At 44.3% G+C, this 24,404-nt stretch overlaps 1 protein-coding gene and 2 long non-coding RNA genes across 4 annotated transcripts in view; 2 read left to right on the top strand and 1 right to left on the bottom strand.

The window, feature by feature from the left end:
• Positions 1 to 24,404, top strand: part of PTPN1 (protein tyrosine phosphatase non-receptor type 1) — an 87,820-nt gene that overhangs the window by 20,026 nt on the left and 43,390 nt on the right. The gene's annotated exons all lie outside the window — the stretch shown is intronic.
• On the bottom strand, positions 575 to 6,737 carry LOC308588444. Its single transcript, XR_014008770.1, has 2 exons — positions 4,038 to 6,737; positions 575 to 3,970 (listed from the first exon to the last, which is right to left on the bottom strand). It is a non-coding gene; the product is annotated as an uncharacterized lncRNA (long non-coding RNA).
• LOC308588380 lies at positions 12,867 to 13,793 on the top strand. Its single transcript, XR_014008678.1, has 2 exons — positions 12,867 to 13,222; positions 13,438 to 13,793. It is a non-coding gene; the product is annotated as an uncharacterized lncRNA (long non-coding RNA).

Raw genomic sequence — 24,404 nt, 5'->3', positions numbered from 1 at the left:
TGGCATTACTAGATTTTTGTTTGGAGCGCTTTAATCTTTTGTGCTGTGTTGATGATTATGTGTAAACGCTCCCTAGGTGTTGCTGTGCAATGCAAGTGTGGGGCAGTGCAGCACAAGGAGCTAAAGCTATTTTTCTCTTGGCCTAGGACTGGAGCTTGGCAGGCATATTGGAACAGAAAGCAATAAGAAGCACCTAGTTAGCAACTGATTATTTCAGTTGAGGAGGAGATGAAGGGTCACTGCTGACTGTCTAACTTCGTCTTTCTCCACTGATCTCTGCTTAGGCATCAGTTTATGGTGTCTTGGCTTGGAGCTATTAGCTGATGCGACTAAAAGGAGAGGCTCCTACTGTCTACATTGAGGAGTGGGGCTGAGCCCTTTCCCTGTTTCTTAGAGCTTACAGAGTACTCTGCAGAAGTTTCTGTTGCTGTTCATCCCGGAGGCTATTTGGGAGTCCTTTGCTTGTGTATTAGCCAGTATTAGAAACCGAGATGTGAAAGCTAGGGTCTAAATGGCACCTTCAACCTAGGTCAGAGGCACGCAATGGAGCGTCTAGGGACGCTTTTTTAGTAACAAGAATACAAAGCTGAAAATGAATGAACTGCAGCTAAAATCTTATGTTCATTTTTCACATGGTCTAGTCCTCATCTGAAGACTGCTAAAAAACAAAGCCGTACTTCCCCTGCCCGCCCCCCTAATATTCTTAATAATATTCTTAATAGTATTCTTCTCTAGTCTTCAGAGTGTAGCTAGAAGTGGGGAGGCAGGAAAAGGTCCTCTTTTCCTTCTACTCAGCAGTTTTAATCTGAAATCTTAGGCGCAGTACAGCGCCCAGAGTTCAGAAACTGCTCACATTAATGAAATTCCCTGTTGCAGAATGCACTTAGAACAATGTGAGTTTCGGACGCTGGTATTGGAATACAGTTGAGCATAATGTGGTTTGGATTGGGGAGTTCACACTAAGAACCAGATTGGCAAATCATGGCCGAGGGGCTTAATATCTCAACAATATGTGCACAAACATGCATTTTCCTCTTTCAGCTGGCTAGACTGGCAAATGTGTGTGCCTGTTGGCACTGGAATGAGTAAAAACTTCCAAATTGATTCATCAGCTTATTTCCGTATTAATCACTCCAGTCTAAAAGCCCATATATCTGTTTAATGTAATTAGATTGCTCAGACTATAGCATTAGCTGGCCCTGAATAGGTATTTAATCCATTTCTTTTGTATTGTGTTGCGTTGGTCACATAAACAGAAAATGCATATATTAATGCAAGCTTGTCATTATTCATTAAGCTCTCTCCTTTCAACAGCATCAGGAAAGAAATTATTTGGCTTTTAAAAATTATTTCAAGCACAGACCTTCCTGTTTGCAATTCTAAAGAAAAGCTAGCATGGTGCAATACAATGACAGTTCAACATGGAATGTCACAAGATGTCAATATATATTTTTAAAACCAGGTGAGAGGTTTGTGGAGCAGGGCAAGCTGAGGGTGCTTAAAAAAATAATAATAGTGTTTATTCCAGGATTTCAAATTTGTGTATTAGCATACACGTACGGTACATGACATTCCTGTTTCTTATGCAAGCAGACAGGAAATGCATGTAAGCAGTCTCTTTGTGAACTATTTCAGATTTATTTCTGAAGGTCCCCTTTTCATTTTTCAGGACGAGAGGGGAGAGAAGTGGAGGGTAAAAGGAAGCAGAGATACGCAGATGTTGAGAAGTTTCCTCACTCTTCTTTCGATTGAAGAATAGTTCAGAAGTTTGTCGTCACCAGCCAGATAACTTTTCAAACAGTGGCTGTTGAGATACCAGAGTGAAAAAACCAAACCATTTGGCTTGTGTTTCCAGACCAGTCCAATTTGATGTAAATTTTGCTGCCGACTTTATTGGCAGCCTGGATACCAGTAACATTCATGTATCCTCATATATACAGGCTGTATTCCTCCTTCTGTGCTAGTCAGCATTTCCTAGCAGGCATTACCTTGACCGTTCACAGTTTGCTTCCTTCTTTCTATGTTATTGAGTCTTTTCTGACCCACCATTTTGAGGGTTTCTCGCTGTTTACATTGCCCCACCTCCTCCTCCATACGTCAGCATCCCTTCTTGAGGAAGAACTTTTTTTTAAAGCGGGTTGGAAGCCAAGTGACTAGCCAGTAAGCTCCTCTGATCCGCTGAGCTGGAAAAAGCATGTCGTGTGCAGCAGCTGTTTCGCCCCTTTCATCTGTAACATGGGTGTTGTGCTGCTGTTTCCGTTCTTTTTTCTCTATCAGCTGAGTCAGCTCCTGCTCCTGCTGTGGGCTTTGCAGCCACTATGAGACGAAGGAGAGACATTTTTTGATCCTGAGGTGCTCAAATAGCCGTGGAGATTAAAGGTTTCTCTTTCCAGAGGTTAAGTAAGGGAGGAAGAGTAACCTAATTCTCCACTGAGGGTGTTGTGGCCCTGGGTTGTGGTCCTCAAGTAGCGAGAGAAACAAGCCATTGTCTTATATTGGCTCCGATTGCTGATGTGATGCATTAAATGTGTCGGTGTCAGAAACATAAAGAACTATGGATTCAAAAGTCAGAAGGAAAACCAAAACGGCAAGTGCGATCTGTTCAGTTATTTGGGAGTGGAGGGATTCAACAGTTGCTAACAGACATGCTGAGTATTAACTATCTAAATATTAGCAGTTCTTTGGTTGTGCATGTTCATTGTAGTCTGAATTTTTGCTTTGTGAGCTGCCCATGTTCTATTTGGGGCAGCAATAGAAATAATATTTTTTGAAAAGTAAGAATAAGAATAAGAATGTGGGCTGTCTATTATATAGATAACAACTATGCAACAAGATCAAACCACATTCAAACAGAAAGAAGCACATGGAATTTGGGATGCACCAGTATTAATAGGGGTCTCAGCTAATGGACATGCCATACTTTAAGCAGGAACTGCAAAGCTGAAGAGCTGTGGTCAAGACACAAGTTTACAGCCTAATTACACTATATGTGAGAAACATTCTTGAACCCCAACCTCCCTGACTGTACTTCATGGTAGAGTTCCATAGCCGCAGGCCAAGGCATCAAAAGCAGCATGACCTTTTTGTGGGCGGAGGTAGAAGATGAGCAATCTATTTTAGAAACAAATCTTTGAAGAAGAGACTTTTGGCTTCCTGTTTTCTGCCAAAGGAACAGGCGTCGCTGCTGAAAGGCCTCTATTCCACTGTATTTGTGACATGTGCGTGTGTACGTACACACACACACACTTGGGTTCTACCCAGTGCAAGTCATACTCAGAGTAGGCCCATTGAAGTTAATGGACACGACTAACTGAGGTTTATGAATTTCAGTGGGTCCTACTCTGAGTAGAATTCAGCTGGCTGCAACCTCCTGGCTTTACAACTCAGTGAAAAGTGAGTTCAGAGCAGGAGGTGACCACAGCAGACATGTAAATAAAGGAGTGAAGTGGGAGAAAAGCAGTGTTTGTCTGTGAGGAGGGGTGAGTATATATGGTTGGGGTTCCTCAGGGTTCGATTTTATCCCCCGTGCTGGTTAACATCTACATGAAACCGCTGAGTGGGGTCATCTGACGAATTGGAGTACAGTGGTACCTCGGGCTACAGACGCTTCAGGTTACAGACTCCGCTAACCCAGAAATATTACCTCGGGTTAAGAACTTTGCTTCAGGATGAGAACAGAAATCGTGCAGCAGCAGCGCAGCAGCAGCAGGAGGCCCCATTAGCTAAAGTGGTGCTTCAGGTTAAGAACAGTTTCAGGTTAAGAACGGACCTCCGGAACGAATTAAGTTCTTAACCCGAGGTACCACTGTACATTGTCAGCAATATGCTGATGATACACACCCCTGCTTCTCCTTGACATCTTCAGGTGAGGCAATGGATGTGCTGGTCTTGCCTCGGTAGTGGACTGGATGAGAACCGACAAGCTGAAGCTCAATCCAGATAAGACTGAGGTGTTATTAGTGAACAGTTTCTAGACTGGATGGAAGAGAGATGGCCTGCTCTTGATGGGGTTGCACACTCTCCGAAGGAGTGTGGACGTAGCTTGGGGGCTTCTTCTAGGTCCATGGCTGTTGCTTGAGGCTCAGGTGGCATGGAGCACCTTCCATCAGCTTTGGAAGAGTGCAGCAGACACTCGCCCTGGTGAGAACACATGAGTGTCTATGTCCCCTATATGGTAGAAGGCCATGATATTGTCATGGCGTTATGTGGTCACATATCAACTTGCTTTTTAAATTGGGTTTGGGTCACCTATAGATGCCAGGTTTTTTGTATTTAGCTGATTGAATAGACCTAGGGGTATCTACCAAAACAGTAGCATCTTTACCCTTCCCTTAAAACTATGAAAACTGTATATTCTACAAGATTAAAAAAGAGTCCTGTTTACTATATGAATATATGTACCATTCGTTTCCCTCTTACCTTGGCAAGTGGTTTCTCCAGCATGCTTTTCAAGTGTAAATTGATGTAAATTATATTTCTGTTTGCTTTTATACTCTCCTCCTAGGCATGTAGACTTGCTTCCTTCTACTAGACTAACAATTTTGCAGTTGGAAAGGTGGACGGTTCACTTTATCCACCCGGGTTATTAAATCTTCATGCTGGTGGTTAGATGTGTTCTCAAGTTTCAGGGCCAACAGGGATTTGAGGTAATCTCTCAATCATTCTTTGGGATTTAGTAAGTGATAATGGTACATGCAGATGAAAAGTGAATTACGAGGAGGGAACAAGCTTAGTTGCAGGGTACAGTGGTAAAGGTGTGTCGACATGGTCTGGAGGGTGAAATATGCAAGGAGGAATGTCATGGGAGTTGTGTGATCTTCCAAAGAGGATTCTTCTATATTTAGAGATGCAAGTCCTTGCTAGTTGCTTGTACTTGGCTCTGCAAACAGGATTGGAGCTCTGCAAACAAACACACTCTCATTTCACAAGCCTACCAACTGCGGGCTGTCTAACTTGTTTTGCCCACAAGTCTTAATTTTCTTGGTATGGGAAAAAGGGGGAGGGGGCACGCTCTGCATTTCGGTCCAGTTTGTCTTAACGTTCTTGAGCCTTTAACACATTGGTGTAAATCAGGGTTTCCTAAACTTGGGTCTCCAGCTGTTTTTGGACTACAGTTCCCATCATCCCTGACCACTCATCCAACTAGCAAGGGATGATGGGAGTTGTAGTCCAAAAACAGCTGGAGACCCAAGTTTGGGAAACCCTGGTGTAAATGATACAGCAGCAGTGCATTACTGCAAGACACACCAAGGCTACCAGTGAAGGCATGGCTTTGCTTGGTCACTAAACTGAAAGGATTCTCACTTCCTTGGATTATCACTGTGCCTGCTCTTCTGCCGCTTGTGCAGCAAAGATAAAGGGCATAAATGATAGGAAACTGCTTTCTATCATTGCACTGATTAGCCATGGCTCTCCAGGATTTCAGATTTGTACTTTTGCAGCACAAATTTTCACTCTGTAAGTCAGTATGCAGCAGCACATTAGGTGAATCCATGGGGGGGGGGGACAAGAATACTTGAGGATTTAATGGTAGGTGGCCTTGTCTGATTTAGCCCTTGGAAAACCTTCAGTCTTGCAAGCATGCTTCTTGAGAAGTGAATTTTGGACCTAGTAACAAATTCCTTATTTCTCATGGCATGCCCATGCTGCATAAGCTGTCTTCCGAACCTTAAACTGAAAAGGCTTGGAATTGTAGGCAGTGCTTCTTATTACCTCTAATAATGTGATTATCTTCCTCCTTCTTGAAGATTGGGTTGGAAGCTATGCCCAGCCAGCAGTACTCCCCTCAAAAATTAAGCAGAGGGACATTTACCCCATCCAAGCCTCCTCCAGCAGAGCAGATTATTTCTGGGCCATAACATTTTTGCATTCTCTCTTCTCTGTACTATTTTTTAAATTCTACTGGTTCTTCTCTCTCCCCCCTCCCATTTTTTGGTATAACTTTTTTCACAGATATGCTAGCACTTTTACATTTATTTTCCTGAATCTCTAGGTCTCTTTTTTTAACTTCAGTATAAGATATATTCAGTCTTCATCATTCGTTAATCATATCTGACTTTTTCTTGGTGCCATTTGCTACCTGAGATTCTTAAACTGGTTTTGAAGATTTAAAAAATGAGCACTCCATTGTGCGGCTTTTGTTCCCTTCCAAAGAAAAAGAAGTTTTTCTTAGAACCATTTTCTTAGAACCATTTAGATCTATTCTGATAACTCATTTGAGAAAAGTACAGTGTGTGATTGTGCAGATTGCAATGTGCATCGGAGAGAACAGGCTAGAATCGCACTATTCTTCTGTGAAGCAAGGAGCAAGTTTAATAAAACATACATGGTGTCTCTCTGAATCATCTGGGTAAGAAATCTGCAACCGAGATCCAGAATAAATAGCACCTTTAAGTAAGCAGTCATGCTTATCTAAGTTGGACAATGTGTTCATGTGCATATAAGGCGTTTTTTTCATCAAACTTGTCTCTAGCCCTCATTGAATCTTTCAGGCCTTGGGTAACTTGCAACTTTAAAGGTAAAGGTAAAGGGACCCCTGACCATTAGGTCCAGTCGCGGACGACTCTGGGGTTGTGGTACTCATCTTGCTTTATTGGCCGAGAGAGCCGGCGTACAGCTTCCAGGTCATGTGGCCAGCATGACTAAGCCACTTCTGGCGAACCAGAGCAGCACACGGAATCGCCGTTTACCTTCCCGCCGGAGCGGTACCTTTTTATCTACTTGCCCTTGACATGCTTTCGAACTGCTAGGTTGGCAGGAGCTGGGACCGAGCAACGGGAGCTCACCTCGTAATGGGGATTCAAACCGCCAGCCTTCTGATCGGCAAGCCCTAGACTCTGTGGTTTAGACCACAGCGCCACCCGCGTCCCAACTTGCAACTTACCTACCCCTAAATAAAACGCCTTGGCTGCAATTTCGCTGAAGTTGCTTTGAGGGGTGTGCAGACTGAGATTTTTCATTGCCATGCAAGGCCGTTTTAGACCTCCCCTTCCACATACCTGGCAGTGGGAAGTAAATGTATATACAGGCTTGTGGTTTGCTAACTGTGATGTAAACCATACTTGTTGAGTTTCCTCACCCCTTCCATTGACTACGTAGAGGAGGATTGGGTTGTATTTGTTTGATTCCTGCCCCCTAATTTGTATGAGTTGCTATGTATGTATCAAATTTAAACTCATCATACAGCCGATGGTCCAGTCTGCATTTCATAGTAAACTATAGTTCACCATAGTGTACTTCGGTGCATTTGACTCCTCCCCACATGGAGGAAACATACCATGATCCCTGACTTAGTGTTCTGTCCAAACCATGATGTACAAACCAAGAATAGACCTTAGCTACAGATTACTGCTTGGGAACTCAGGGGGAAACAACATGGCCAGGATAGGTCCGTGCAGAGTTTACTGTGACATGCAAACAAGGCCAATGTGTTTTAGAAAGAGTGCTGCAGAATACAGTCAGTAGAAAACAGCGTTTGTATTGTACAAATAAATTTGTGTGCTTTGTAACCTCTCCCTCAAATTGAGACTTGAAACATTGACCTAGCTTTGAAAAATGAAATTTAGAGATCACAGCTTCGTTCTTGGAAGTTCCTGCAACTTTCTGACTTATAGATTTTGCTACTTCCTCTGTAGAGCATAACTTTATATAGAAGGAAGATGGATATGTACTTTGGACTACTGCTGTGGCAAAGCAGTCGAGAGAACTTGTACAAATGTGGAAGGTGCTAGTGTTTTTGCACCATTTCAGAATGCACACGGGTGAAATTATTGATTTAAACGTTCTTCCATATCTTGGTTTTCTGCTAATCGGAGATTTAAGCTTTCTATGTGGAAAAAGAACCTCTTAGACAATGGGGGCACTAGCCCTTAGTTGCATGAAGCTTCAAGTGATTTATACAAAAAGTGAGATATAGTTTGGTGTCTTCAAAAAAACAAAAACAAAAAACGAGAGAAACATCATGTTGTAAACTGAGATGCACTTTGAACATTGTGTCCCAGTCCAGGTTTTCACGGCACAAACACTGTCTGTCCTCAGCATGCCACCAAAGGAGACTTTGATTCCAATGTTTCCTTTTGCACTTAAAAGGAACACAATATTTGAAAAACGAAAGTAACTTTGTTGCTGGATCTGCTTTCAAAAGGACGGATACAAATAGAAAATGTTTTCCTCTAGAGGGAGCTTTTGAAAATGTTGTTGGAGTCGATCTGGGGAATTCTCCAGCTGCAGAGATTAAAGTTCGTGAGAACCAGACATTGACCTTGAACAAGAATGTGTGCAGGAGAAGCCTTAGTGATTGCTTTTTGCAAGACAAGCGCTTTACTGGAACAGCTACATGAGAAGATGGATTTGATGACTGTTGCAGTTAATAATTTTGGACAAACAGTGAATACCTGTCTAGAAATCACTCAGGAACCGACCCAGGAATCTGCTTTGACAGGGCAAGTTGTGCAGAAGACAAAGGAGGAGGTTGTTGTGGAACCTCAAGTAATACAAGTGGAAAGAGCCGCAGCCCTGCAGGAACATAAGCAGGAATATAAGCTGTTGTCTTTGATGACTGAATCTGGAGAAAGTCAGATTTGGAGAGATGGAGTCTCGTTTGGTTTGGAGATGGGAAGTTAGATAGACCCCCCCCCCCTATGCAGGGATGTTCTGGCTTCTGGGATCTGGTTTTGGGCCAGGGGGAGTCTGGAATTGTGGGGGCCTTTGAAACATGCCTTCAAACACCTTTTGGATTTTAGTGCTGACTATAGAGAATGGGCTGACCTGTCGAGAAGGGATAAAGACATTGTTAGGTTGGAGTTTCCCCGAGATCTACTCCTCAGCGATAAAGGAAGGAAATTAAGAACAAGGCCAGCAGAAGACAAAGTAAAGTGCAGGTATAAAAGTAAAGTGCAGAAGGGACATGGAAAAGAGTTAAGAGCCTCGGATAGAAGATCACCAGGTTAATGGACTAGATGGAATGGATAGAAAGGACTGACAGAACCCGAGACCAGGAAGAAGAGACGGTGGATGAAGAAAGTTTAAAAATTCATTTAGAGAATTATTGTAAAATTAATGAGTATTAGAAAAAATGTTGGAATGAAAATATTTGGCTTTAGTAGAAATGCTATAAGGAGTTATGTACAAATAAGTTTTATGTTTTAGGGCTTTTTATGGTAAGATAAGCTTAAAATAAATCAAGACAATTTAATGACAGAATATAGTGAAAGATGGAAAGGATTTGCTGAGATAATTAATAACTAGAATACAAAAAGGGAGGTGCGAGGAGGTCGATGAAACAAGTTAACGAAAGATAAAGATTTGGGAATATTGGGTTTGTTTTTAATTTTTTGTTCGCTTTTGTTTTTGGTTTTGATGTATTGTGTGTTTTGTTCTCTTTTTTCTTTTTATTAACTTGTATTATTTAACTTCTTTTTTGTTTTTGGTTTTTTCCTTTTTCTTTTTTTCTTTGTAATTTTAAATTCTCAATAAATATCATTATTTTTTTAAAAAAGAAATGATTATATTACACTATGCTATGTTACATTATATGTATTCTGCACGAAGACGTCCTTAATGTATGAACTAAAAGCTTTAAAAATAAACTTTTGTTGTTGTTTTAAAAGTATTCCTGCATCTTCTTTTTTAATGTGCAGCCCATAGTTTATTGGTCAGAAAGGCACAATCACAGCAAACCATTAACAGTATGTGCAAGCCAGGAATCATTATTTGAAATAGACTCGTTGAGTTATGAAGCTAGTTTGTTTAACCAGTGAGTTAGTTTCAAACCACAGTTCCTGATTCATCTACAACAAGTCAGAAATTGGGGAAAGTAAAACCGAACCGTGGTTTGTTATTCTTGACTGGAGGAGTACTGAAACTCAAGACTTTGCTTGGCCTCACAGAGACTGGATGATATATCTTGGTTTAACATTATGTACGGACCAGGGCAAGTGTGCATTCAGATTGTTTCCACTACATTTTAAATGTCTGTACCTTCATTCAAAGTAATATTGACACCTCTGGGCTTAGAATAGAAACTTTGGATCCTGATATAAGGTCAGTAAAGAACACTCCTTACTGGAACGATAGATCATTTTTCAGTTCTTCTTCTTGCCAAAATGAGAACTTAAAAGGAAATGCAGTACTTCCCAGTTCTGATTCCCAGACATCCTTTTATTTGTTGATTTGGAGTAAAGCCACAATGTCAAATAATCCTGTTTAACTTTTAATGGTCAGGAAAATGTAAATGTAAGCATACAGCTTTCTTACACGATTTTCTCGAAAAGAATTTATTTCTCATACCCCGCTCATCTGACTGGGTTGCCCCAGCCACTCTGGGCAGCTACTGAAGACAAAATAAATTTTGGGGTGACACAAAGTGTTTTGCGACTGTTCTGCTCAGTTGAAGGACATAACCATTTAACCACTCGGACAGCAATAATAAACTGGCAACAATAATTAACGCAACAAATTACAAGCTAGCGTTGCTAATAGCCAAGTTACCTCTTCAGCTGGAGAACATAGGTCTGATTCTTCATGAAACTCTGAAATTAGTTGGGTTATTAATCCCTCCCTTTAATAATGTAAATAGTTTTAAGGTGAATGTTTGGCTTTGCAGCTACTACTCTATAACTTATTTTTTGCAATCCAGCTCTGTGCTGGTGTTCTGATAGTTCCTTTTATATTGGGTTTACATCTACCCTTCGTTCGTATCCACATACCTTTGAGGACATTACTATTTCATTGCACACTCTGTAAGATTATCTTTTGGAATGATGGATCTGCCCGGTGTCTTTTCCTAACCAGGATTATACCTAGATAAATATTAGGAAGCATCCTTGGACTTGCTCATGCCTTTCCCAGTCATTGTGGAGAGATGGAACATGTGAATCCAAGGCTCACTACAGATCTCTCCAAGGGGTATTGTCCAGGAGAGGGCAAAATATTGGCAAAAAGAAACTCTGAGATTATTGTGGCAGAGGCTGCAGAACAATGCTTTTAAAAAAATAATCTCGAGACATTTAAGTGTGCAGTCCAGTCATAGTCTTGCAGTCTGTCTTTGGTTAAGGAAAATATGGTAAATTATGCTGTCAATACACGGTGCCATGATGATGATGATGATGATGATGATGATACAAAATAAAGGAATATGCTGTATGTGCATTACTATTTATTATTAATATAGCTATACAGTTTAGTTTTAAGTCTATATATACAGAACATCTTCTCTTGGCCTGAAAACGACAACGAATTGTATACAACAGAAATGGTCCCATCTAGATACAGTTTTGGTCAGACAAGTTTAAGCCTGCGGTTCTCCTGAATAACATTTTTGTCGAATGAAGCAGTGAACTTCGGAAGTCAACATTGTCTGAAAGCACTAGTATAGATAAACAAATTTATAGGACGTGCATAATGAAACATGCCTGGCTTCCATTAGCTGATACCGAGGCATGAACATTTTACACATTTTCTCCTTTATGAGCTATTTCTTCTGGCTAAAATTACATTGAAATAAATAAGCACTCTGCCTCTCTATATCAAAAATTAAAATCTTTATCCTTTTTGTTTATATCTTTTAGAGCAGACTTTTCTGTCTGCATTCTGAAAGTGGATTGCAAAACTGGAAATTAAAACTATAACAGCATCATAAAACAGTAAAGCGCAACGAACACGGGGCTTTGGGTATAGTTTAAAGCCAAAGAGCTATCATTCTACATAAATCAGCAACCAGCTATTAAAAAGCATGAATAAAAATAGCATAAGTGCTGGCTTGTGGATCTCAGTTTCTCAGTTATTGTGTTGGCCACCACCCTGTCTTTTGACAACATTGCACAAGGCAGACTCCTTTGAGTAGGATTTCCCTGTTCTTCCTATATACATAAGAAATATCAGTCCATTATGCTGGCAGTACCTATTGCTGGAGGAAGCCATGCACTGATGGTACATTGCAAAAGTAAGGGGTATGAGGAAGGCCGGGTGGAGTTTGGAGCTTGTTGAGGCAGAAGTGAGAGTTTACTTGGAATCGGGCGGTTGTCCATTGGCTAGTTGCACTTCCAGTGCATTATCTTTGCAGAAGAGTGTGTATGCAAGTTCAAATGCTTCCAACAAGTAAATATAGTGCCCAAAACAACTGCTCCCATTGACACGCATGGAGGCAAGGGGTTGCATCCAACTAAGTCATGATCTCCTCTGAGCAAATTTGGGGGGAGTGTAAGGGGTGCACAGAGGGAAAGGAGGTCCCACTGCACAAATAAAAATCATTCTACTCCATTCAGTGACTTAGTTGGGTGCAGTTCTAGGATCCGCAGCGGTTCTTCAGCTAATCATGACACAACACCAGAACTTGCAACCCTTAGACTAGGAACTCGGATTGCATATATCGAGTTGTGCGACACAAGGCCATATCCCTTTGTTCCCATGCCTAGAGAACGCACAGATGGTGCTGGAGACAGTTAGTGCAGAAGCAGTGTTTGGTTGTTTGTGTACCCACCAGCTAGGGAGAGGAAAGAACAAGTGAGTAATGTTATCTTCTCAGAACCCTTACAGATACCTTGCCTTGGGGCAAACGCCAACCAGAACCTCAACTCCACGATTGAAACTGGGTCTGCAAGGACAAGGCATGCACAAAGGGTAAGCAAACAGAGATGAGGGAGTTACAGATAGGTAGCCGTGTTGGTCTGCCATAGTCAAAATAAAAAAATTCCTTCCAGTAGCACCTTAAAGACCAACTAAGTTAGTTCTTGGTATGAGCTTTCGTGTGCATGCACACTTCTTCAGATACCAGGTATCTGAAGAAGTGTGCATGCACACGAAAGCTCATACCAAGAACTAACTTAGTTGGTCTTTAAGGTGCTACTGGAAGGAATTTTTTTAGAGATGAGGGACCATGCTTCAAAGGAGGCCATCTGTCTTTACTCCTAGGTCACAAAGGGGCTCCCCCCGCCGCAAGACCCCATGTAGTTTGGGGTAATGGTATGAGCTGGCATAATGGTGGGTGGGGTTGTTTATGTGTGTACACTATACATAAAGAGTTTCTTGGGGCCCTAAACTCCCAAATGTATGCACAATCCTACAATACACCAATGAAGGCATAACCACCTTGGTTGGGAGAATGCCAATCATTGATGGTATAATTCAGGACTTGTTTTCCTTTACAGGTTGATCTGAAGCACATGGAACAGGGCAAGTGTTAAGCTGCATGCAATGTTCTAGTGCAGTACTCTGCGTTGGATAGGTGGGTATTGTTATGATGACTACATTATCTCCCCATAGTGAACCCCCAGGCATAGATGTCAGGGGCTAATGATTTGCACTTGGAAGATGCAAAACTAGTGGAATAGCACCTGAATAATAACACACTTTCTCACCAATCCACAATAAACATTTAGTCATCTTATTTGCTGCAGCTGCTTCTCATTATCTCCCCATATCTGTCTCATCTCCCCTCAGGCAACCATTTAACATGCATCAAGGCAAAGTGTTTTCCTACCATCCCATTCCCCGTGCCATGCAGATGCCTGAGAGGCCTACAACAACAACAACAGCAGCATTGAGTGGGAGGGAAGCCAGCTATTCTTCTTTGGGATTGCCACCTTTCCCGTCAATCAGGGCTCCTGTGCCTTTCCAGGATGCTGGACAGACAGCGTGATGTGGATAATGGAAACAGCTGTCCCCTGCTGATTTTCTGTGGGTTTCGAAGGCACAGCAGGTCTGCATAAACCAAAGAGTGGGCAGCCCCGCTCATCTGAGTTGACTTCAGAACTCCTTCGGCAACTGATGCTGCTCAATAAAAGTTGTGACTATTTCATCTGTGTGTCTGTTCTCATGGTGGCTTGCAGATAGGAAATCAAAACTACTCTTAGCTATTCGTCTTGGATGGCTTCGTGATAGGGCAGTGGGTTTTCTACCAACAAACCCCATCAGGGTTGAGAGTCTCCATCTTCTCCATGACCTTGTCCATGGTCCATGTTACTCATCCTGGATGGCTTCATGGTGGAACAGTGGATTTTCTACCATCATACCCCATCAATACTGAGAATCTGCATCTTCCCCATGACCTTGGCTCTGGCTATCACATTCTGTGGGTCTGTCATTCCATCCCTTTTTTCTGGCACTCTACCCAGATTGAACTTGGGATGTCACAAAGCCTAAGCCGGTGCTTTTTCACTGAGATACAGCGCTCCATACGGTCTCTAGGGTCCCTGGGTGTGATGTTTGGGATAGAGGGGGAGGGAAGGGTGTGTGGTGGCTCTTGGGAGACTACAAAGTTCCCATTATGGGTCTTGCCTGTCTTTTCTTTGCTTCTGTGACTATATGGTTATGCTGTTGCTCTGTGACATGGAAGGCCTGCCTGTCCATAATTATTGCCATAGAATGTAAGCATTGCCACATTGCATGCCCCAAAGGTGGGAACTCAAACACACACTCCTTGCCTTTCTTTTGTGTTGTCTTACCAGTTGTGTATCTGGCAGCTTGTGGGTGCTGCTTCTGGCGAGTTAAACATGTTCTTCCTCATGTGGTTCCCTATCCCATGGGGGAGTAAAACTTTTGCTTCCCCCTCCACAGACACCCATAGATGTGTTCTGCACAGTATTCCTAGCTTTGAGTGTGCAGAATCGTTTCGGTGGTTGGGACTTGTAATCCTTTTCCTCAGTATCCTCAGAATTCCAAACATGTGCTTCCTGAATGCTGTTGTGATGGTCAGTCTCTGATGGGGCAGGTGCTGTTGTCTATTCCTGCAAGTGTGCCTGAGTGGGTGATACAATGCACTGACTGGGGAAATACCGTATTTTTCGCCCTATAGGACGCACTTTTTCCCCTCCAAAAATGAAGGGGAAATGAGTGTGCGTCCTATGGGGCGAATGCAGGCTTTCCCGGGCTTCTTGCAGCTCCGCGCCACCCTCCCGATCCCGGCGCGAAGCTGCGCGGAGCTCCGGAGGGTGGCGCGGAGCGTGCCTGTGCTCCAGGGCTTCTTGCAGCTCCGCGCCACCCTCCCGATCCGGCGCGAAGCTGCGCGGGGCTCCGGAGGGCGGCGCGGAGCTGCCTGCGCTCCAGGGCTTCTTGCAGCTCCGCGCCACCCTCCCGATCCCGGCGCGAAGCCGCGCGGGGCTCCGGAGGGCGGCGCGGAGCTGCCTGCGCTCCAGGGCTTCTTGCAGCTCCGCGCCACCCTCCCGATCCCGGCGCGAAGCCGCGCGGGGCTCCGGAGGGCGGCGCGGAGCTGCCTGTGCTCCAGGGCTTCTTGCAGCTCCGCGCCACCCTCCCGATCCCGGCGCGAAGCTGCGCAGGGCTCTGGAGGGTGGCGGGGAGCTGCCTGTGCTCCAGGGCTTCTTGCAGCTCCGCGCCACCCTCCTGATCCCGGCGCGAAGCTGCGCAGGGCTCTGGAGTGTGGCGCGGAACTGCCTGCGCTCCAGGGCTTCTTGCAGCTCCGCGCCACCCTCCCGATCCCGGCGCGAAGCTGCGCGGGGCTCCGGAGGGTGGCGCGGAGCTGCAAGAAGCCCTGGAGCACAGGCACCTCCGTGCCACCCTCCCGATCCCGGCGCGGAGCTGCGCGGGGCTCCAGAGGGTGGCGCGGAGCTGCAAGAAGCCCTGGAGCACAGGCACCTCCGTGCCACCCTCCCGATCCCGGCGTGAAGCTGCGCGGGGCTCCGGAGGGTGGCGCGGAGCTGCCTGTGCTCCAGGGCTTCTTACAGCTCCGCGCCACCCTCCCGATCCCGGCGCGAAGCTGCGCGGAGCTCCGGAGGGTGGCGCGGAGCTGCCTGCGCTCCAGGGCTTCCTGCAGCTCCGTGCCACCCCCCGGATCCCGGCGCGAGGTCCTGCGGGGTCGCAAGGCTTGCAGGCAGCAGCCTGCAGCCCATAAGCTCGGGGGATAGCAGGGAGGCGCAGCGCCGCCACCCCGCTATTCCCTGACCTGATCTGAAGGCTGGGGGGGGGAGCAAGCTTGCTTCTCCCCCCCCCCCCGCCAGCCCCACAAGCTCGGGGGACAGCGGGGCAAGCCGCTGCCCCACGGAGGCTAGAGATGCTGTCCCTGAAGGCAGAAGAGGGAGATGGAGCGCTCTGTCTCTCTCTTCTAGCTTGGGGATGGCTGCGCAAACCTGGGGGGGAAATAATTTTTTTTCCCTTGATTTCCCCCCCAAAAAACTTGGTGCGTCCTATGGGCCGGTGCGTCCTATAGGGCGAAAAATACGGTATCATTGTAGTGTTTCTACTCTCTCTCTGCATTTGTTGATTGCTGTCGTTCCTGATGATACCATGGGAGTGTGGTTTCTCAGTGCACTGTGGTTTCTGGTGACATTGTGGGAGTGTTGGTTGGTGTTGGCAGGTTAGCTGTTGTATTGGCAGCTATTCCCTTTCGACTCTGCTCTTGGTTTCCAGGGGTGCAAACATTTTCTAGCAATGTTTTAAGTCCTTGTGGTGCAGCAGCCAGCATAACGGGGACATAGGATTTTGACCTACAGCCAAGCTCTCAATTTCCCATAAATGCTCCTTGATACAAAATGATGTTACTTCTTGCCTGTCACTGACTCTGCTAGAGAGGGTTTGAATTGTTGTCTGTGTTGATGTTTCACCCTTGATAGCACCTGAGATGGATCTCCCCTGTTCTGAAAGGCTGTTAATATCCTAATTGGCTCCATCTTTTCCCTTGTCTCTCTGCATAAAAGGTAAAGGGACCCCTGACCATTAGGTCCAGTCGTGAGCAACTCTGGGGTTGCAGCGCTCATCTCGCTTTATTGGCCAAGGGAGCCGGCATACAGCTTCCGGGTCATGTGGCCAGCATGACTAAGCCGCTTCTGGTGAACCAGAGTAGCGCATGGAAATGCCGTTTACCTTCCCGCCAGAGTGATACCTATTTATCTACTTGCACTTTTTGGGGTGCTTTCGAACTGCTAGGTTGGCAGGAGCAGCGACCGAGCAACGAGAGCTCACCCCGTCGTGGAGATTTGAACCCTAGGCAAGCCCTAGGCTCTGTGGTTTAACCCACAGCGCCACCCGTGTCCCTTTGCCTCTCTGCATACTGGTACCTAAAACCTGTCAAGCTACCTCTTCACTCTCTCCCACTCCCGCCATTCCATTACCACCCAATTACAAGAGTTTTCAAACTTCCTCAGTGAATCCCTCCCAAAAATGAAGGAGACAGGGGAGGGATGGGATTTGGTTTGCAAAAAATTGCTCTTTCCCAGGCAGTGGTCTGGCAGATGATCAAACGAGGTAGGGCTTGCTCACACCTCTGCAAGGACACTTGGCTCATTCTTCCAAATCCCTGTTCCTAAATCATTCACGAATTGTTTATGTGCTTCCTGTGTTTCCATTAGCTCTAGCCCACTCACTGCATTCCTCAGGTTTTGACCTTGTGTCTTGTTCTCACGACTTCCAACTGGGGCTGATGCTATATGCTTAAAACCGGATTTCCAAACTACAGAAGCTTCATTGTCGCTCGCATTGTAATGCACTTGTGTCAGTGAAACCTGGGCAGGAACAGCATCGTTCTTGATGGGGGTGGAGTAAGGAGACAGCACGCGGTCTGGGAGGAAGGTGGGGGCGTGTGGATCCGGGTGGGGGAAGATGTCCATTGGGGCCCTGAGATTAAAAACAGATTCCTGGATGGAGCCCTGGCACAGTGTAGCCCTGATTTTGGAAGCAAAGAATGGAGAATTGTCCTGGGGTGGCGATGGCAAAGAATTGGAGTGGGTGGGTGAGGAAAGGTTGGGAGGAAAACTTAGGGTAGATTTTTGCGAACCCAGGCCTCGATTCTCTCCGCTTTGTGCTGACAAATAGGTATGGTCATTTTTTAATTTCTAAAAAGAAGGATCTGCTGGGGAAGCCGTGCTTGACAGTCATCGTTATTTATTACATTTGCATACTGTCCATCATGCTTGGCATGTTGCAACTGGTCTCCTCGTTGTTACTGAAAACAGATCTCAGTCCCGTCCATCCTCCCAGTAAACCACAGCATAAATGAAGACCTGTGCAGGGCACCATTTTGTTTATGGTCCTGGCAGGTGGCTGTGGCTGCTACTGCTGTTAGTGATGGACCCTGTGTGCATGAATTCCATTTTTACTTTGAGAAAACAAAGGGAAATATCTCTTGGGGGAAAGAGGAACACCAGCAGCAATAAGGTTTGATGGCCATGGAGAGAAGGGAGGTTGAAGGAAAATGTTTCGCATAGCCTTGGGCTAGGGAGGGCAAAGAAATTGCCTGGGGCGTGGATGTGGCAGTTGAATGTTTGCACATGGATTGGAATTTTGCCAGAAACGTTTGCCTGTCATGCAGTCTATCTGTCAAAGTTGCTATCAGCATTTCCTTCTCCTTGTAATTTCCTTCTCACCTCCCACCCCAATATTTATACATATAGTATTGTAGCTGGGAGAATAATGCAATTGGACAAAGCTCTCTTGTTTTGGTTTGAAAGGTTTCTGCAGTGATTTCAATACCAAATGGGTGCTGTTCCAACTCAAAACTCTGAATGTTCCCTTACTGAATGCAAGCTGTCCAAACACTAGAGATCTGCTTTTTGCTTTGGTTTTATAAAGGTCTGGAAGTACTTTTTGGAGGTTGGGTTGATGTATTTCTTGTGTAGGTTGTGCTTGAGTGAAATATCTTCAGACTTTGGCTTTTATGTGGCATTGCTACTTGTTGTTTAAAAACCAAATGTACCAGTACTTTATAGGCCATAGGTGGAAGATCACACACCCCACAAAAACAAATTTCATTTGCTGTTTTCTGAACTCAAAGCAAATGCTCCAGTGTAAAAGTGCGAGCTGTTTGCTGTTTGCTTTGGAAAAGCAGCGAAACAGTGCAATTATCTAATTCTAAGTTTACATGCTTTCAAAGAGTACAATTTTCAAGGCAGAAGAACATAAGACTCCTGTGGACTTGATGCATCTGAATGCCTTTGGACACTTCAATTTTGGTTTCTCCTCTTTGCATGATATTCGAAGGTCCGTGTTACATCTGCCACTTGTTAAAAGAGCATTGGAGCTGTCAGTTTCCTTTAAAGCACTGGTGAATGCGTTTGATGGAAATATTCACCCATGGAAACTCTCTATACTTGGCATACGACTTGCAGTTACAAGCTAAGGAAGGAACATGCCTGTTCAATTGGGAAGCTTTTGAACATCTATATAGAGCCATTCTGCCACATCCAAATTTGATGGGGGAAGTGAAGTGATGCTCCTGGCAGTCTTGCTTTGGCCCAAAATCAAGCTCTCTTTTTTCCAGCCTGGCTTTGGCAGTCTCTAGTGGCTGGATCTCAAGAGTCTTCAGCTGTTTTTAAAAACTTTTTTTTTGGGGGGGGGCTGTATTTTTAATCCTGGCAACTAACAACTGCTGAAGAGCTTCAGTAGGTTCCTCAAGCCCACTTTAGAACCAGAAGTCCTCCTATATATCCTGTTAACGTGGGCAACATATGTTACCTGGAACTGTTTCATTCATACAGTGAACTCTCTTTTAAAAATCAGGTTGGGGAGGAGCTTATTCCTCGTGGTTACAGAGGGATGGGATGACAAAAATGCATGAAGATTTGAAACAGGGAAGCTGCCTCATCTTGTATTATTTTTGTGCTTCATCTTGTATTATTTCCCCCGGCTTGATTTAACTTTAAGCAGCTGTAAATTGCAATTCCAAAAGGAGGAAAGGCTAAGCAGGCCAAGTTTAATATGTAGGCTAGCTTGAAATTTACTGGTTATGCAAAGAGCACATAACCCAAAACTACAACTGTGGCACCTTGATGCTAAACAAAGTGAGTGTTGATAATAGTAAAGGCAAATATTACATGAGAAGCTCCTAAATGCAGCTAGCATTTTTTAAACTTTCTTGAGCACCATGTGCTTGTGGGGGTTAATACAATGATTGCTTACTCTCAGCCTGCAGGTATGACCATCTCGTCCTATCCTTCAGGTACCATCCAGTTCCTGGCTCTTGTTCTTCACACAATGAAAAGTGAGCCTGCCACAGGAGCTCTGGTGGTATCAAGAGCAGATGTACAAAGCTGGCCGCATTCTGTTTCTGACTAGTTGTCGTCCCCTTCATAAATGCCCTAGAGAACTCTTTATAGGGATGTCACTCTGTATGGGACACCTGTCAGAAATTCATTTTCATTTATTTAAAATAATTAGAGCCTGCCCTTTATCCTAAGATTTTAGGACACAGGATAATAAAAGTATATATAATGCATAATCCATTTGCAAAAGAAACAGATGGCACTGATGTAAAATTGAAACAATCATAAACTTCATAATATCTAAAGGCTTCAGCTGAACAGTCAAAAGCTTGAGAAATCAGGTTTTTAGCTGGGTACCATATTAGGTACCGGCCAGATTTCAGACATTAAAGAGTTCCCTAATTGGGGTGCCACTACAGAGAAGGCCCTGTTTTATATATATATATATATATATATATATATATATATATATATATATATATATATATATATATCACTGTAGAAAACCCTGGTGAGACACTGAGAAGAGCCTCACCATCAGATAGTAGCGTATGGGCAGGACTGTGTAGGGAGAGGCACTCCCAAGTGTTTAGGTCACATGACTTTCATGGCTTTGTAGATCATTCACAATAACTAGAAACAAGCTGGCAGCCAGTAGAAACCCCCGAGAACTGTTGAAATATGGTTTCGACTGGATGATCTACTCCAGTAATTGAGCGGTCACATTTTGGACTATCTCAAGTTCCCATTCAGTTCTCAAGAGCAGCCCTAAATAGAATGCATTACTGTAACCCAAGCTTCATGCCCTGGATTTTTTGACCAGGCTCTGCAGAATTGTACCGTGACCCAGAAGCATGTCCTTAGTCTGACTGCAGAAAGGCTGTAGCTCAATGGTAGAGATCTGCTTTGCATGTAGAAGGTTTCAAGATCAGTCCCCAATATATCCAGGTACGGCAAGGAGATTACTTTGCTTGAAACTATAGTGAGCCACTGCCAGTCAGTGTAGACATTACTGAACTAGATGGACTAATGGCCTGACACTGCGTAGGGTGGTTTCCTGTGTTCCATACCCTTCTTTCTTGCTGACAACACCCATGTTTCCAAGTTATGCGGCGATACAGATCTTCTATGAAGAGCTCACCCCTTCTAATAAGCTGAACATTATTGGACTAATGGGACCGTTTCCATCATTTGGGAAAGTCATCATTTAAAGATCTTCAAAGATATTTTTTGAACAAAAAAGCTGGAGAGCTAGTTCTATTAACTTTCCAGAAAGAACAGAATGTTGTAGCCTAAATATGTTCATAGCTTTGAAAGGAAGAACGAAGCTGGAGGAGTGCAGTAAGGTTTCAGAACATTTCTGAATGATCAGCAGCTGTGCACTCCCATCACAGTATGTTGCTATAAAAGGGAAATAAAGAACATGCTAATTGAACCTTCACGAATCAAGCTACCCCAAATGCCTAATCTCTACAGGGAAGGTGAAAAATTTAACAATATATAATTCCTCACAAGATCAAGAGAAATGAAAAATCTTCAAATCGGTGACTAACGAAGCGCCACACTTTTTTCCCTCTACCCTAGATGCTCTATCGTAGGTGATCACATACAACAGGGGGTCACTTAAGGTTCTGTGCTGGTGAGCACATCTGGAATCTTGAGAGGAGCACACTGTCAGCACTGGCACAAAATGGCTGCCGTGGGATGCGTGGCCCGACTCAAAATGGCTGCTACAAGAGTGGCGGGGTGGGGGAGGAGAGAGAAGGCCTGCGAAATAGTGCAAGCACTGTAACCCCCCTCATATCAGAGGGAGGAAAGGCACATCTCAGCCACCACCAGGAGTGCTCACAGAGAGAAGATCTTTGCACCTCTCTCACGTGCAGATCAGAAAAGATTATTGGTGTCCAGTCCTGGCATCCAAGTAAATGTGGGCATGTCTTAGGATGTGTGTTCAATGCAAGAGAGGCCAAGCCATTGCAAATAGGAACTGAACAGAGCAACAGACTCTGGGGCATTGTGAGTGTTTGATGGTACTGTATGCTTACTGATACCTCTCATGGGTGTCGTAGGTGGTACTTCAAGGCCTACTGGGACCAGTGGGTGCCATATTAGCAACCCCTGAATACGTAAAACTGTTTATGAAGGGGGACGAATGACTGAAAAACTGTTTCTCTTGACCGTGCAATCCAGAAGTGCACTGTATGCTCGTGTTACTTTATGCCAGGCATTGGCAAATTCGGCCCTCCAGATGTTTTGGGACTACAATTCCCATCATCCCTAGCTAACAGGACCAGTAGTCAAGGATGATGGGAGTTGTAGTCCCAAAACATCTGGCAGGCTGAGTTTGACTATGCCTGGTTTATGCTGTTCACAACAAAAGCCTTGTGACACCTTAGACGTAGCACGTGCATTGCAACACGAGTTTTTGTGGACTCGAATCTACTTCCCATCAGTTCCATCTGAAAAAAATAGTTTTCTACTCCTCAGAGGTATCTGTTAAATCTTCAAGGCGTCATAAGACAGCTTGTTGTGTTTGCTGTGGCAAACGCAAGTGCCCTCTGCAAGCTGTTGTGATGACAGCTTAGTCCTGTGCAAGTTTACTCAGAAGTAAGCCCCATTGATCTCAGGTAAGCACACATACAAAATTGGAGCCTGAACTTACCATCTGTCACTCTGTTCTGAGGTTTCCAGATTTATTTACAAGAACAAACGTGATTCAGTGCCTCTTACTCTATTGGTTTTCTGCTGGAAATCAATTATGAAGTTCAGCCTTAATTTATTTTGTGAATCTTGATTCTTTTAAACAATGAACCTTGCAGCTTTTAACAATGTGACCAGATTTGCACTTTTTAAATTTTGTTTTTGTACAGTCAGTGACAAGGCTTTATCAAGTACCTGCTTTTTCTCCCCCTTCTCTTCACAACTTGTTAAACTGTGGATTGGCAGAGTCAGGAAAAACTTAAGTACATTGATTTCAATGCCTCAAATGCCACTCGTAGTAATCATTAAAACATGAACAGAGAAAAATCGTTCATGCTTATGTAGAGATGGAAAGAGGATTTGGGATCAATGGGATTCTCATTTTTACAGAATGCAAACATGTACTCAGAGCACTCAGCTGGCTACAGACTGCTTGCATCTGCCATGTGGAGGTGATACTGATCTACTGTTGAGGGTTATTGCAGGGCTTATAACAAGATAATTTATGTGAAATACTTTGAATACTCTTAAGTGTTGTTGATAGCAATGATTACCCACAGTGTTGATATAAGATGAATGTTATTTATGAACGCAGACAAACCTGCAGACCTATTGGAGGTTTGAACATAACATTATGAACACAACAGGGGAACAACAACATCTTGCTAGACGTTATCGTGGTTTGTTTCTGCCACAAATGTGCCGTGTAAACAAGATGCTTCCCCCCCACACACACACACCTTGCATCCAAATAACAGTGGTAGTTCTCTGTAGCATGAGCTTTTGTGCAGATGTTGTGTGGGTTAAATTCCCCCTGATTGTCCCTGATGGGCTATTCCGGTTAGAATAAATCAATGGAGAGAAATCTGAGTTTTGTCGCTTGGGAATGTGTGGGTTGCAGTTACAGTTCATATTGCAAACCCTTAATGGTAACCAAAGGGGTGGGGGTGGGGCAGGACTGGATCTGGCAAGCCAGATCAGGATCTGACCCACCTTCTGCAAATCACGTCTGACAAATGTTTAGGGCTTCCCACAATAATCTAATACCAGATTCTTTTCTTACTTTGCCACTCTGTGACTGTGAAAGCAGGGATTGCTCTTGGTACACCAATTGGAAGCCCTCCTTTCTGCAGGAATTGGTTGCCCTTGGGCGTTCCAGTCCCCATCAGGATTTTGCAACTGGGGCTGAATCAGTGAGTACTGTGGGCCTCGCTTTCAGCAGGATTAGCCCCACTTGAGAGTGCCTGAGTTGAACCTGAGTTGCGCCTGGTGTCAAATGAAGATACTGGGTGCAAGTCCTACTTCCAGAAGAGACTTCAAGGACCTTGGTTATCCATTTTGATCTGCAGCTTTACCTGTGCAATGCCTGGCATCCTCACAGGCCAAAATAGGGTCCCTGGCAGGCTTATTCTGTGACCTGGAGGTTCCCCGTCTCCTGATTGGCATATTGAGGCCACACTTAGTAGAGTGTGTGCCAGCATATCCTTACGAAACTCTCTGCTCCAGCCTTGCGGATTATTCCCTAGCCCGTCCAGATGTTGCAAAGTCGCTTAAGTAGCGTGCCTGATATTGGTGAATTTATAGCACGTCGTTGTTGTTTTTTTATACAGGGTTTTTGACAGCAAGTGTATGAATTAGGCATGAGCAGAGACCACAGCCGCTGAGGCATAAAGGTTTATGGTGAAAACATGCAAAAGGAAATATAATTCTTCTCAGAGGCTGGAGAAGAAAAGGGGCACCCTGAACATTCACGATGGGAAGCAAGTTCTGCTGAACTGA

This window comes from Podarcis bocagei, assembly GCF_964188305.1.
Source record: "Podarcis bocagei genome assembly, chromosome: 5".
NCBI classification, from domain to species: domain Eukaryota; kingdom Metazoa; phylum Chordata; class Lepidosauria; order Squamata; family Lacertidae; genus Podarcis; species Podarcis bocagei.
This window is presented reverse-complemented; position numbering and strand designations above follow the sequence as displayed.